General features: G+C 37.9%; 1 protein-coding gene across 4 annotated transcripts in view; it reads left to right on the forward strand.

The window, feature by feature from the left end:
- LOC147014234 (contactin-4-like) overlaps positions 1-16616 on the forward strand; it is a 588183-nt gene that overhangs the window by 212929 nt on the left and 358638 nt on the right. The window lies entirely within an intron of this gene.

Genomic DNA, 16616 nt, shown 5'->3' on the forward strand with positions numbered 1-16616 from the left:
ATATATATATATATATATAAATATAGAGCCTGGTGTTGGCGCATTTGAAGACCAGGGCAACACTATGAACACTTACTTCATCATGTTCCTCAAACCATTCCCCAACAATGTGTGCAGTGTGGCAGGGCGCATTCTCCTGCTGAAAGAGGCCACTGCCATCAGGGAATACCATTTCCATGAAGGGGTGTACTTGGTCTGCAACGATGTTTAGGTAGGTGAGTGGAGGATAAATGGGGTTTTCTGAGGCAGCCATTCAAATGAATGGGGGAAAGGGAAAAAAACTTTCTGACTCAAGCCCTAAAAGCCCAAAATAGGAGACTGATTTCCTCCCCCTCCCATACAAGCAAATATAAAATTGAGACTTACTGATTAAAGCACTTGTTTCCTTTCATATTTTCATCCCACTCAAAGAGCGAACCAATGAATATTTCTCCATGTTCTACTTTGGGTAATAACTTAATTTTCCTATTACATTCATCACCATCGAGTATATTCACAAAGATTACTTTGGAACTTAGTTCTTGGTTTAAATGTCTGTTGAGCAGAAATGAAATGATAAACTTCTCTTAATGCTCTTATTTGACCACCTCTTGAGCCACATATCATTTTGAGATTGTAGTGAATTGTTTTTTCCATTGTTCAATTGATAACCATCAAAGTTTTCAGTCCATTCAAGGATGATAATTTTTTTTTCTTTACATCCTCCAACTTATTTGTAATTAAATTTATCTGCTTATTTGTTTTATCTACTTTTACCCCGGTTATTTCTTCAATAAAACTTATTTGATATTTATCACATTCTTTATGTTTCCCATTTAAATACCAAGGTTGATTACATCTCCACTCTTTGGTTAGGTTATTGCTTGGTCCTATCATTTATAAATCAGTAAAAATATGGCGGTAGCCTGTTAAAATTCCCAACCCAATATCTTACCACTTGTACTCATAACCATCAGGGAGACTATTGATTCCATTTTCTAAAATATATATTTTATCATAAAAAGCTCCTAATGCTTTCTTATTTATCTCTTCTGCATATAATTGATGTTTCTAACTTATTGTATTCATTTTTCTGTTCTCTTCCTTCTCGAAGGTTTAATTGTTGTAATAATGTTTAAAGTTAATTGTTTCCTTGATTATATTTTTCTTTTTCCCTTAAGCTTCTTATCACACCTTTCAATGTTATTATTATCAATATACGTAAAAGCATAAGATGTTGATCTCAATCCTATAAATTCACTCATGACCTCCCACCCAATTCATCTTTAAACTTACCAATAACTTTTTTATTCTTTGATGAAAACAACACATCACCTGACTTATAATTACTTGTATCATATATCAATATTATCAATCAGATCCTCACATACATCACTTGTCTTAATTTCTAATATATAACTACCTGTATCCATATATAACAATGACACATTATCCTTATACTTTGATTTTAAATTATTATAGTAATAGTCATACATTAACGACTTTGACAAGTCAAGAATTGATGTTCCTATATAAATAGATTTATCCATTTCAATACTCTCTTTTTTTTCAAATGAACAGCACAAAAGTTCTCTGAAAACACCTCCGCTCGTTCAAAACTTAGTCTATTAATTAACTTTGAAGCCTTTTTCCAAGATGTAGCAAGTCTTATGTTTTGTCGATTCCTAAAATTTTCCATAGTCTTTTCAAATACAGCATTATTCATTAATTTATAAAAGTCCTCCTCAAAATCTGTTTTTGCTTCTGTTCTCCTTTTTGTATTAAAATCAATATACTTCTTTAACCAATGACTTTGTTTAAATTTCAAAATATGATGAATTTTCCTCACTCTCAACCCAGCAGATAAATATTGTCTCAAGTTCATTTGATGCAAAACATAACTTTCTTTATCATTTAATGTAGGAAGTAGTTTTTTCTGGAGATTTACCTTTTATATTAAATGACTGTTGGTAATCACTTTACCATTCTTTTCTTGGACTTTCTTTATCAGGGGCATAAGGTCGGTCTTTATGTTTGTGATGACGTTCTTCTGGATATTTTAAATCAACCTCAAAATAATAACCAACTTCAGCTTCATCCAATTCTTTTTGAGAGGAGACAACAATGTCTTGTATAACTTTTTCATTATGTTTTTCTTTAACCCATTTAAGTTTTCCATAAATGAAAGATTGAGACATAGTCCACCCATACAAATTTTTAGCATCATAATACATCAGTTAAGAGTTGTCCTCATTCTTATTATAATCAGGAAGATATTTGTTATTTGCTTTCACATGTCTCTTGGAACATACTTGAGATATTCCTCCTTTTTTAGCCTTCTTTATCATTAAAAGCATATCTATATCACTGATGAATTCCAAATTTTGTTTTGTCATTTTTAACATAGCACTCCAAGCCAAACCCGGGGATGTGTATTAGTGAACGGGGTCTAATCCATAAGAATATTTATTATGACAGACTGTTCTATAAGTTTCAAACACATCAGCCAATAACAATACATCAGTTTTAAGATACCTATCATGATATTCTCCAAGATTCATTCTATGAAACTTCTGCCAAACCGTTTTAGCTTGTGTATAATCTATATCGGAAATATGACTTTTATTCAACTTGCCAAAGAAACTTTCCCTTGAAGGAAGTTGTGTTTCCTTAAACTTCTCAAATGAATCCATATAATCATACGGATATATTCCCTTTTGTGAAAAGAGATCAATCTCTTCTTGATTTGAGAAATGTGATTTAAGATTCGGTAAGTTTTTAATATTTGATGCTACGTTAGATAATGGACTTGCCATAAACTTGCCATATGGGTTATGGGGGATTTATGAATTGTTTTTGTGAATGAGATGTATTTTTTTCTGTGTTAGGAATGGCAGAAATATCTCCAGATGTCTTTGAATGTTCATTTATAAATCGATGTGTGTTATCGTGAGGGTTGTTGTGAAGAAAGACAGGAATAAAGTTTGGGGGCTTGTAATTAAGATTACAACAGGAATGAGCTGGGACCTCTATATTTACCAGTAAGATGACAGTGATCCTTAACCTTGACCTCTTCTTCAATTTTTCCTCACAAATATGACATACTGTTCTTTCTAAATTCCTTTTTCTCTCCCTTTGTTAATAACATTGGTTTATAGGTTTTAACAATTATTTCTCTTAGTCTTATACAGTCTTTTTCCAATCGTCTTATAAACTCCTCTGAGGCATCTTCTCCTCTATAAAGTTCTAACTTGTTGTGTTCATCACCAACAGATGATTTGATATAATAACAGAAACCACAAGGAGTATGTTTTTGATATTTATTTGTGTATGATTTATTTGGATTTGGAGAAACAGTATCTATCTTTTCAAGGATACTTTCAAAATCAGCATATACAGCATCACAAACTGATGTTTTATAGATTTGTTAAAATCTTTGAATGATATGTTTGAACCTGCTTTTGGTAAATTGATTCCGGTTGATTTATGATGACTACAATATTTCGAATGTTGATTTAATCAATCTTTTGTGTGAAAGGAGTTGAGACATCTCTTTCAAGGATACGTTTCACATATTCTCTTATATAGTTGTGATTTGGTTAATCTTGATAAATTTTTGATGAAAGCATAATGTGTTTTTTCCTATGAAGTAAAGTAGATTAGGGCAATGTGTGATTCATCATTTTTATAGTTGTTTGAAATTTTTAATATCTGAACTTTGTTTGTATCTGTTAATCCATATACGTTAATAGATAGATTATTCATTTTCTCAAATTTAGGAATATCTCTCAATGACATTGGAAACTTTAAATCTTTAACATTAAATGTATTCTCGTATTTCTTGTAATGTTGAACCCTTTCAGGATTCCATTGTCGAGGATGTAAGTCAGCAAGAACAGACCATAGAAAACATTTATTATTTCTGTTTTGAATAATAACAACCACTTTCTTAAGTTTTATCTCTTTTGGTAAATCAATATAAGAAGAAGCTTGAAGAGGATCTGATTTTAAGATGTGTATATCTAAAAAGATTATTTTTGTAAGAGCAAATCCACTACCTACTACAGTGTTATCAACATCTTGTTCTTGTCTCTGGAGTTCATTGTAAACATCACATCTTACAAAATCTTGAAATGATGAGATAAAGTGAGGGTTTGTCCTCATTTAGGGAGTAATTTCATCACCTTCTCTTGCCATATTCAATTTTACTCCCATATAAAACTTAAACATTTTCATTTCACTTGTGTTTTTAATTAGCGTTTCAATACTTTGTTTAACCATATCAACAGCTTCAGTGATTGAAGAGGGTCCGGTCTTGAAAGCAAAACAATCTTATTTTTATATGTCCTTTAAATGCCCCATCAGTGTTTTCAATTGAGAATTTAGTGGCACCTTCCCTTTCTTCATTGTTCTTGTGTTTGCGTGATTGAAGGTGCTTATTATTTATTAAAAGAATATCATTATCACTTTTATCACAATGAATTGTTTTTTGGTCAAGTGGAGATATTTGTCTGAAAAGATTGAATGTGTGTTTGTTGGTTTGAAGGTGTTTTTTTACAACATTTATATTCATGATTACAAACATCGCAGTATGTTGTATTCACCGTATTTATATCACAAAACTTTGCTTAAAATAAATTTTTCTTGATGAAAAATCCGTTTCATTTATCGGTGAATCTTTGCTGAAAACCATTTTATCCTCCAACTTTTTTCACTTAATAAATACAATGTATAAAGACACAAAAGACAAGTTTCAATCAATCTCTTCATTTGTAAAAGATACTGAGAAATATGTCAAGGATGTAAAATTGAATAAAGATAAATATAACAACTATTGGATTAAAACAATTATGGTGAATAATATAAGTTCTTCAATTTCCTTCAGTGGAAGGGCTTTTCGTATATCTGGAAGAACATCAATTAAAGTAGCTCGAACAAAAGTTTCTCCTCTCCTTCTGGCAATATATTCAAAACTAGAAAAAGCAATGAAACAAGAAAAAGTATCAAAAAAGAAAAAAACTTATGGATGAAGCTTTAGAATTGAAAAAAAATAAGACCATCTGTTATATGCATGGAGAAATTTGTATTTTTTTCAACAACCCTAAATATGTAAATCCTGATGAAATATAGGATGTTAATATATCAGGTGAAATGACATTTCGTTCAATAGTAGTTAAGGATCATTTTTAAATAAGCTTTAAGATAAAAAATGTAGTGGTTGAATCTGTTAATGAAAAAAGTACATAGATATAGATGGCAATGTTTTTTTCGACTAATTAAATACGAGTCATTATTCAACTGAAGATTTTGAAGATTATGAGAGTGATGATCGTATCTCTGTTGGAACAGAAGACAGTTATGATACCAAGAGTTTGTGTTCAAATGATAGTTATGAAAGTAGTTTTATAGATGATTGTGAAAGCACCAATGAAAGTACCGAAGATGATACCGAAGATGAATTGTATTTGAAGTAAAGTTTTACTTTATAAATATGAATAGTTTACTACATCTTGAGCCTCTTGAATTCCCTGATTCTCCATATGACAAATGTGAGAATTGTCCTGCATGTGATGGAGTGGGATTAAACACAGAGTCAAACGCCTATAAACAATGTATATTCTGTGATTATCTTCGAATTAATGATAATAAAAAATATAAAAAGGAATATAATTATTTTAGATTTACACCAAAAATGAATTACTTTACAAGATTGATTAAAGAAATGAATGTAAAGTATGAGGGTGATAACACACCTTTCCTTACAATGGAAGAAACTGAAAGTATTAGAGAAATGTTCAAAGGATTGTTGTTATATATTATTCACGTTTGTCATTTTCAGGATAATATCAACACAAGATATCGGATAAATAAAATAATGGATTATCTTGAAATTAAACCCAAACTTCGGATAAATATATGGAGCTTCTAAAAAAGCCAATAATATATTAAATAACCTGTTTTCCAAATATATAAATGAATGATTTTTTACCCATTTGGGAAAATATGATAAAATTTAACAACCATAAAAATCTTCCAAATTCATTAAGATGTCTCATAGTTGGTTCAAGCCGGTGTGCAAAAACCTGCTTACTTTTAAAGATGCTCCTTATTCCCAACTTTTTGGATTATGATAATTTTATAATTTTCACTAAGTCAAGTTTTCAACCTGAGTATCAACTACTCTCACAAGATTTTAATGCTGGTCTTCAAAAATAAGATATAATCGGTTTATTTAAACTTCAAAACAAACTAAATGATTACTACATTGAAGATATAATACAACTATTTTGTGATACACAGAGATATAAAAAGAAATCAAAGCCGATAACTTGTATTCTTAGTGATAATACGGATGATATACCTTCTCCCCAAGATTTGGATACATCAAAAAAGAACCTCGTTATCTTTGATGGTCGTGTTAATGAGAGAAACCAAACGGTAATGGATAGCTACTACATAAGAGGGAGATATTTTTCTTGTAATTGTATTTATCTTAGTCAATCATACTTTCAACTCCCTCATCGCTCAAAAAGAAACTCAATAAGAAATCGCTCATCGCTAATACTTTAATTTTATTAAAGTTAAATTCAATACATATAATCAATTTTTGGAGGGACAATTGTTCTACATAATGTAGTAAAAAGGAATTTGTGGATTATATGAAGCACATGACTGAAAAATATAAATATATTGTTGGGAAACTCGATGAGATATTAAGGGATATATTTTTTATTTTATAAACAATTACATTTATAAATGACAACTATTATTATAAATCTTGTGGGTAAATCTGCTTCTGGAAAAAACTTTCATAAATCAAGGTTCTTGTATAGTCCAAATGAGAATATTTTAAATTTGCTTAAAAAACACCCCGTAATACGCATTGTATCTACAACAACCAGAGCAATAAGACCTGAAGAAGTAGAAAGTGAAGATTATTACTATATTTCAGTAGGGGAACATATGTGATTGAGGAATGAAGGTCAAATATTTGAGGAGGTTTCTCTTGGTACAAGAAAATATTCACATTGTAAGAGTGAGTTAAAGGAACTAAAATCTGGTGGTCTTGGGATATTAGAAACTAATCCAGAAGGAATGAGACAAATTATTAAACATCTGAGTGGGAATGGGGTTAAGATTTTGTCATTCGGTTTTGAGGTTGATGAAAAAAACTCAAAGCAAATGCATGAAAAGCAGAGAATCAAGTATTAGTGAAGAAGAAATTCCAACTCGTATTAATGTTAATCAAGAATTTGATGAAATATTTGAAGAAAAGGATTTATTTGAACACATCTACTTTAATGATGAAGAAAAGGGAAATTTCCCTGTTGACCTTTATACTTCAATGAATGATATTTTCCAAGAAATAAATGGATGTGAAAGAAAGAGCAAGAAGTTTTAAGGAGCATCAAGAGTTGGTTTCAAAAGTTGTAAAACAACAGGAAGACACAAAGAAGAAACGCAGACAGAAACTAATGGGTGAAGAAGCATTTGAAAGAAAACAAGAGAAATTTTTTAAGCCACTTTTAAAAACTTCCCAAGAAAATATTGTTGTGGTTACCAGATTCGCAAACCACCATTCAGGTCCCTTAGGTGAGGTATCTCGGTAAGTACATGTGTAGTTAGGCCCAAACCCGTTGTCTAGTGGGAATACATGTCATTTATACGTGCTGCGACTCTTTAGGATAGCCGTTTTTCTTTTACTGTCTTTATTTTGGACCAATCGCCACCATCACAACCACAACATCAACCACCAACCACAACGCCGCTTCACCACAACCGCCATGACCTTTACCGTCACAACTCGCCACCATCGCATCACCGTCATCTCGCGCCACTCATGGGCACCGATGCTGGACTCGTGTAGGGCGCACGTTGAACAGCGTGTACAAAATCACGGATTTTCTGCTTCAAAAACGGATCGAAAACGACACACGCCCACTTTTTGCCGTCCAATCGGTGAGCGAGGGGCGAATTGGCCCCGCCCCCAGGGCGATCGATATATGCAAATTTGTGGATCAAAAAGCCTTCACGCCCACTTTTTCTCGGGCCAATGGGGAGCGAGTTGAAAGGTCAAAGGGAGGGGGTCAAAGGCGAAGTTACGGGGGGGATAAAAGGACGGTGTTCGTCAGTCAAAGGAGTCGTAAAAGTCGGAGCGAAAGAGTCAGCAGAACGAGAACGAGGGGTCGGAGAGTCGCAAGAGAGAACGAGAGAAGGAGTCGTAAAGGTCGGAACGAGGCGAAGGAGAGTCGGAAGCAGAGGGACAAGACTTCGCGGGCGGTGGAGCTGCTCGTCGTGTGCGTTGAAGTCGGAACGGAGGGGACGAGCTGTGGAGAGGCGGCGAGGGCGGACGAGGGGGTGCTCGCGTCGTGCAGGGAGCTGCACCCCTGGGAGGCCGGCAGCGCGACCTGGCCGAGGTGGAGACGCTCGTCGCGCACATAATAAAGATCCTCTATACCCCGAGCATCAGCAACCCCCTCCTGTTTCCCCCCGCGCTGAGATAGTGCGACCAAGGGGGCCCCGTTCCCACCCCCTGCCAGGCACTGCCCACGAGGCCCGCGGGTTGCGGGGCCATCGCCGCTCCGCGTCTCATCACCAGACGGGTAGGCCCGACCAGGTCTCGGCCCCAGGCCTACCTCATTCTTGAGGGTATTTCTTTTCCTTGGTTTTGGGTATGTGTTGTCGGCGCCGTCTGTGAAGTAGAATTGTATAAGTGTTGCCGTGTGCTCGGTAGTCGGTATTAGCTCTGCACTGTGTTTTCACTTTTATGTTTGCTTTTTGTGTAAATGGAATTGTGTTTTCTTTTTTTGTGTGCATTTGGTGGAATTGTATTTGTGTGCTTTCCGTTCGTCGCGAATAAATGTGCTTTATTGTTGAACTGTTTCCCGCTTCGCTTCGTCTTTTTCCCCATTGAATCCCCATCTTGCTTCACGTAAAGGGTTGGTAGTGGGCTGAGTACGCCCGATAATTAATCGAACCGTCGAGGTCGACGATAACACCGCTCGGTTATTCTGATAGTACGGAACGGGTCGCTTAAGTGGCCCGTGTCCGAAGTCGACCTGCGGCGAGGTGCGATCGCCCGGTCTACCCTCCGCGTGGGTACTTAGGTAGTTCGAATTTGGCGAGCAACCCTATCCCACGCGGGGGCTGATTGGCTCGATCGCGGTGAGACCGAAAGGTCCACCCGTGACTGGTTCCCGGCGTTAGTCCGAGAGGGTCACGACTGGATTGTCCGTCCGGTGGGCGACGTGCCGCGATTCGAGTTACGTGGCCGTTCGCACGCCGGCGGGCGCGAAAACCGCAACAATATTATAGATGTTTCCACAGTTCCCACAATAACATATACTCCAAAAAAACTTCAAATGTTAACAGATTTCAGTCAAATGATGGAGAAAGAATTAGAGCATATAGGAGAATTAGAATATGATGAAGGATTATTTCAACAACTGAAAGAGATCAATCAACCCCCTGATTATATTGTAAATGCTTTTCAAAACAATGAATATTCAGCGGATCCCAAACAAAGCCTGACATCGACCTGCTTGTGAGCAAGAAGCAGGCTCAACCTTCCCATTGACTGGACATTTTACACAATCAAATAGGTACTTACTGTATCATTCTTTTGTTCAGATCAGATTGCTCAATGTCATAGTTGTGAATTGTTAGTATTGTTTCACTCCCCATTGTCGTATCTGTATCGCAAATAAACACTATTTTAGGTGAATTTTGGTAGTGGTACTCGGTGGGACCACAAACATGTGAAATGGTACCCCAGTAAAAAAAGGTTGGGAACCCCTGCTTTAGTCCATCACGGGTGATGAAGGTTGTGGTCAAGTTTCGTCAAAGTTGTGTGTGGTTGCGGAGAGGGGAACAAATACCTATTTTGGTTGGGGGGGGGGGGGTTAAATCCCTGGCAGACCACCCTAAACCCTGATTTTTTTTGAATGCCACGAACAAACTTTAGTCCATCCTGGGTGATGAAGGTTGTGGTCAAGTTTCGTTGAAATCATGTGTGGTTTTGGAGAAGAGAACAAATACCTATTCTGGAGGTCAATCACCTCCCTCCTCCCCCCCACCCCCCACGACACCCATCAACCCCCTTCATGAGCGCAGATTATGATGTGGTAAATACACCTTCATTAGGCATCACATATGAAGCTTTTGGCAGTTTCATCAAAACCGTATGCTTGGTTCAAGCGATTATGACTAAACTGTTTACAGACTCATACACTCACTCACTCACTCACTCATTGACTGAGTTTCCTACTGACACTGTTCGATCACATTAGCTCATCAGACTGAAGTCCAGGTGAGCTAAAATGATGCACACTGCTGAGGAATCCATCTTCCATTTGATAGATCAATGTGAATTCAAGTTCATAGTGGAACCTAAGCTAACTCAGAACCCAAATTTCAAAATTCATTCTCAAAGCCATCAACATATTTGACAAGTTTACACATGCAAGGGTAACAGGAAAACAAGGTATAACGGTCATTCACCTGACAAGTGTTCTGTGACCTATCTTGTAATTTAATTGATAATCCAGCCTACCTTCTTTCAAGCATGCTTGGCACTGGTATGCCTGGTGTTGGCTTAATGGTTTGGGTGGTAGGCTTGGGATCCCATGATCCTGAGTTCAAATCCCACTTGGCTGTTGAATTGATACCAGGTGGAGTTGATGCTGCCTGTCATCCTTCCGAGTTGGCAAAATGAGTACCAGCTCGCTGGGATCCTGTGTTGGAGTGATGACCCGTCCAGGATTGTGTCCAATAGCCAAGCATTGTGCTGTTTTGGCAGCACCAGCGCTCTGCACAGAGTATGGCCATGATGGATGGATGGGCACTGGTATGACTTTGTTGCTTCAAATTCTTGTTGGCCCTTGTCAACAATTTTCATTCATTTTTCCGCAAAATTCTGCACTCTATCACAACCCTTGGTTAAATTCCTTTAGGTTGTCATCTCCCTGCTCCTCCACATGAATAATACACCACATTTCACGAATTTTCAGTTACTTTTAAGATGAAACACAGTAAAACATTGACAAATGATGCTATCGGAAGCGAAACTGTACATGCACGCTGGGGCGATTATCTGTGATGCTGACTTGGTGTGACGTGACAGTTATGTGATGTGGTGACCGCATCACTCCAAATGTAGTGCGTGGTCGGTACATGCGCCAAATTCAAACATATCCAGAAATAAGGCTTGTGGAAAACTTCCTAAGATGGGATCATTCATGTGGAAGTTGTGTTTTGAATTGAGAATGACCAATTTAATGCTCCGAATAAATTATATTTTAGTTTGCAAGTGGGTAACGTGTGATGAACGCTTTTGAAGGGATAGATTACAGCTTTTGTAAGGTAACACTTGATTATGTAGCATAAAGTAACACTTCATTACCATGCATTCTGACTTAGTTGCGTTCTGACGGTTTTAATTAAACTTTACTCTTAGTATTATTGCACACATCGTTACATTATTCAGAGTCCGTCATCGTGATTAATACTCGACCCAAACAAAGCCAATGGAAATCTGACGCAACAAAGCCGGACAATAAATAATCAGCAGAGGCCGAAAGGCCTCATGTATTAGGCCCACAACAAATCCAAGATGGCAGCCATATCATTTTGTTTGGGTGCCATGATGGGTGGAGTCAGGCGACCAATGTGGGCATGGTCCGGCAACTGTTCGACCAATGGATGCACCTTTCAAAATTCCACCCCCAACAAAACCCCAAAAGGAAACAACACCAACAACAGCAGCAATGCGGAGCTCTTGTAGACCTGTGACATGTTTCAGGTAAAAATATTAGGATATGTTTTCATTGTCCCTTGCCCCTCAGACAAAGTCAGAGATGGTGGACATTAAAATGAGCTCCATCTGACTGACTGATCGTCCCTCCATGACCGATCATCCGTCCATGTACTTTTATGTACGCGATATTTAAAAAGAAATCGTTGAAGATTTAGCTTTCATTTTGCAGATATCTGTTCCTCATGACATTATCTCAACATGATGAGATCATGGCTGTGATTGGCTGAATTATGTTGCCATGGCAACTTTCTTGGTAACTCGGCTTGTGTACACGATATTACAAATAACGTTCAAGATTTAGCTTTCCGATGACACAGATTCCTCATACCACCCAAAAGGTGGGAGCCTTAGGGTATCAGCTCCTTGTTAAGATTTGATATAATTTTGCTGTTCCTGCACATGATGACAAAACCGTTCACAAATGCATCAATAAATTTAGATTGGTTGTACTAAAATGAAGTGATGTGTTCAGTCATGGTGTTGAATGAGCCTGAGGGTTGTTTGTTGAGTTGTTTGAGAAAGAAATGTTAAGTCGTTTGATTACTTTAAATATAGATAACACCTTAAATTTTTTGCAGTTACCTTATCTAATGGTAGAGCCCACACTCTTGACAGAACCTTGATCCACTCATGACAAGTCATCAATACCTGTGGTTAAGGACCAATTCTGGACAAGTCACCACTCTATTGCATGCTAAAAAAAATCAAACCCATTGGGATGATACTCCATTGATGACAATGCAACAATAATTTACCCACACCACCAACAAGTCATTCCCATTAGGCTAACCTATAATAAACCACAATCCAATTGTAGCTTTGGGGAACACAATTTCAGATCATTAATATGTTTCAAGCTATCATTTTGAAACACACATTAAGGTAATGATGGCATTTTATCATTGACAAGGAACCACTTTGTAATGTGACAAAATGCTCACAAAACGTTCATCTCACATTTGACAATGAAATTAGTTAATTGGGTTGGGAAGGAATGTTTGGAACATGAAACACCAAGGTTAAAGTACATAACTTTGGCCCATAACTTTTCTCTTAAAAACCAAGCATATGGTGTTTTTGACGAGATGTTCCACGCATCCATTTCACTTTTTTTCACATTTGTAAACGAGCGAGCACTTATAAAGGCTATATATTTTTTTATGTTTCATTTTCTTGTTTGTGAGCTCGGCCGGCATCCATAAATGATCATTTTGTAAATTTTTTCAAAGTTGTTTTCGTGCAATATGATGATGTCACGTAGTTGACCAATTTTTTTTTTTGCATTAAATGCTAACCGACTAGGAAATTGATCAATGAACAAAACCCAGTGCTGCAATACTCACACTTCATTAACCCACTACATTATTCCCATCTTGATCACTTCCACCAATGCTTTCTCAGCAAATTGTTTTCAGCATGCATGCAGAAATAATCACTGCTGCTTAATGTGAGGTGCACATGTTGCAGTCTTTGAGACATTGACATTTAGTGGCCTTATATTTGGTGAACTACGTGACATCTCAAGGTTCGTTTCCCATGTCTCCATGACATAACATGCAAAAAAATACATGCACAGTGTGACCTAAAATCAATTTGGTCCATTAATTGGGATGGCTTGGTGAGCGTTCCTGATTAATACAGTCAGATATGATCCGCTGGTATTTCTTAGCTTTACTTTTTTGATCGGAGAGACACATCCCTGCCTTTTAATAGCTTTCCAACTCCCAGACCAGCTATAGTTAGGTCTTCTCTGGTGGCCCTGGACAGGCTGACGCTACAAAATGTGGTGCAACAATCCCACCATTTAAACATTAATTCCTCTCTTAATGCATCATTATATCTCTTGAGCCTAATGACAAACTTCAGTTAACACACACCATTCATTGATCGGTTTCACTGCAATGAACTGGAAACATCCTACCATATGCTGTGGTATTTTTTTTTAATTTCGGGTATGGTCATGGCTTAGTGAATCTGATAGGATTATGCAGATGCAGCACACTTACCTTTGAGCTGTCTTGTCTGGGTTTGATTCCTGACCCAACTAGAAACTGTCAGATTGGTTCTTCGCAGACACGGTGTTGTATCACAAAGTGTGTCGTCCCTGGGCATCCCATCCGCTAGCATTAGTTGGTGGTGGTTATAGATCCCATGGTGTCTTTTCCAAGAGTTGATGTGTTCGCCACTCTACCCTGAATAAATTACAAGCACCTGCCTTGACTGAAGCTGAGGATGCAAAGGAAAACCACCCAGTGTAATTGTTGTTGGTGGGCTGCTTGGGCAATACTGATCATTTCTTCATTCAGACAAACAGAGAGACAAAGAGACTTGGTAATGAAGACATTGGACTAATGATATTGTTATCGATTTCGGAATGAGTGCATCGTGGTGCACGAGGGGATCTCTCGGACCCGTCATTTGACCTCTCACACTGAAGCCGAGGGGGTCACAGATAATTCCACGGCCCAACAGGTTGTTTAGAAACCATGGACGCAGGTGGGGGCCACCAAACATAGCATTGTCCTCATGTCCAATTAGCTCGCATTACTTTACTGGTGGTTTGGTGTTCCCAACTGAGAAACCGCGCTCTCAACTCCACACCTTCGAGTTATTACATATGGCCAAGTGAAACCGTGGATTTCAGAAGGAGGTGGCTATCTTGGAACAAGTTAGTGGGGTACACCATCCCGCTATTTCGAACTAATGAAGGAAAAGAGACAAGCGGGCAGGTTTGAAACATTTACAAAAGCTAGGCACGTATTTACAGGAAGGCAATAATCCAAAACAATATTCACAAAGCAATAATCACAAACATGTAATTTACAAAGCAATCAAAGAAACAAAAAGAATAATTGGTTGGCTCTTAGCACATAAAAGCCCTTCTAACAATCTTACTTATTTAGAAAACATGAGACAAGTGCATCACAATCACCTGGGAAAAGCAAAGAGGGAGGAATATGAAGATAGAGGCAGTGTGAGGCTTCGGTGTGGCTTCTTTCTTACCTTGTGTAAACAGGAGGGCTTGCACGGATCCCAAAATGAAGGGAAGGGAAGGAAGGTGATTGTGTGTGTGTGTGTGTGTGTGTGTGTGTGTGTGTGTGTGTGTGTGTGTGTGTGTGTGTGTGTGTGTGTGTGTGTGTTACGTGTAGAGAGAGGTGTAGCGTATGCAGCATGAGGTTAGAGGAAATGGTGTGAGGTGCGAAAGTTCCTCACCCACATGAGGACAGAGGTCAATCGTAATATCTCGTTTAAAGTTGTTGAAGCTCTTTGTTCATCTCAAGTAGACAAATTAGGTGTTCTTAGAGAAGCCAGAAAAGATTGGGTAAGTCAGTATGGAACTACTTTAGATGTCTGCCATTAAGTCCGCCAAAGATCTCGTGGCGTTGTTTGCGCTCGGGCTTCGCCCTATGCTCGTCTTACTTACGTGGTGGATGTAACTTGCCTGAGGTCCTTCTTTTCCATAACTGCAACACTATTTGAAGCTGTGGGTTAAAATCCAGCCAAAGGCAGGAATGACTTTTTTATCTAAGGCTCTAAGCAAAGTAGTCATAAAATAATTGCCAATGAAATGTCAGGAAAACCCAGAATACTTGCTAATGCCCTTCAGCGAAAGCATAATCTGCATCTTGATCAAGTGTTGCCAGCTGCATTTTATAGCTGACCTTTGATGCTCCTATTGTAATTAAAGATGGGCACTAAAGTGCTACTTATATAAAGGCAATGTTTCCCACAACCCCCCCCCCCCTTGGTAGATCAATATCTAAGTGATTATAGTTGCAAAATATACTATTAAGGTTTTATTCTCCAGTATCACTCAGGTCGATCTGCCTTTGTGTCCCATTACGACTCAATTGGCATTGTTGTTTTAAAACTTCGACCTATCATTCACTCCAAGCAGGTGCATTCAATAATATGGTTGGGGTCATGTACTATCCTAATTATAGTGTTTTGAGTGAAAGTAAAACTCTCAATACTTTATAAAAGCTTGGATTCTGGTGGAGTGTCGTTTTTGGGATCCCAATACTAATGGACAGTTCTTCAGCACAATCTCTCACTTGTACATGTTGGTCACCCATGACATGCGAACCTTTTTGATTATTGGGGTTGTGTCATCAATGTTGCCTTGGACGAGATCGAGGTGTTTGTTATAATCAACCTTGTCCTGATGCAATTTTAATAATTGCTCGCTGGGTGTACAGAGTTTTCGTGATAGGGCGTCCTCACTGGATTGTGCTGTCAGTTGATGATGCATTTTGGGAAATTTAATCTCATCTTTCGTTAAAACTCCAGTTTAACAGTGTCATCCTCGGTTACCTCACAAACGGGAAACATCTTGGTTGTGGTATACATTGGTGCAACTACAGATATTTCTGCACATCACAATCGTCCATCAGTCTATACATCCATTGGGGCCATACTCTGTAGAGAGCGTCGGTGCTGCTGAAGCAGCGTCCTGGGCTATTGGGCACAATCCTGGACGGGTCGCCACTGCGCTGCAGGATAATCAAATGGCTCAATCATCCGAGCAAGCTGGTACTCATTTTGCCGACCGAGGAGGGATGACAGGCTGAGTCAACCCCACCTGGTGTTAATTCAAAGGAGGAGTGGAATTTTAAGTCGGGACCTTAGGATCCATGCCCACCATCATCACCATTAAGCCAACACCAGGTATATCCAGCAGTAAAAGGGCATTATGAGTGTGCCGAGTTCAGCGATAATAGATTGGACACCGATAACTCTAGCATTCATGAGCGCTACCGTCACAGTACAGATAAATCCATAAATATTTATTTGCCATTATTGTTTTTGTAAAAATAAAAAA

This window comes from Eptatretus burgeri, chromosome 13 (assembly GCF_056783735.1).
Source record: "Eptatretus burgeri isolate ZD-2024b chromosome 13, Ebu_testis_v1, whole genome shotgun sequence".
Classification (NCBI taxonomy): domain Eukaryota; kingdom Metazoa; phylum Chordata; class Myxini; order Myxiniformes; family Myxinidae; genus Eptatretus; species Eptatretus burgeri.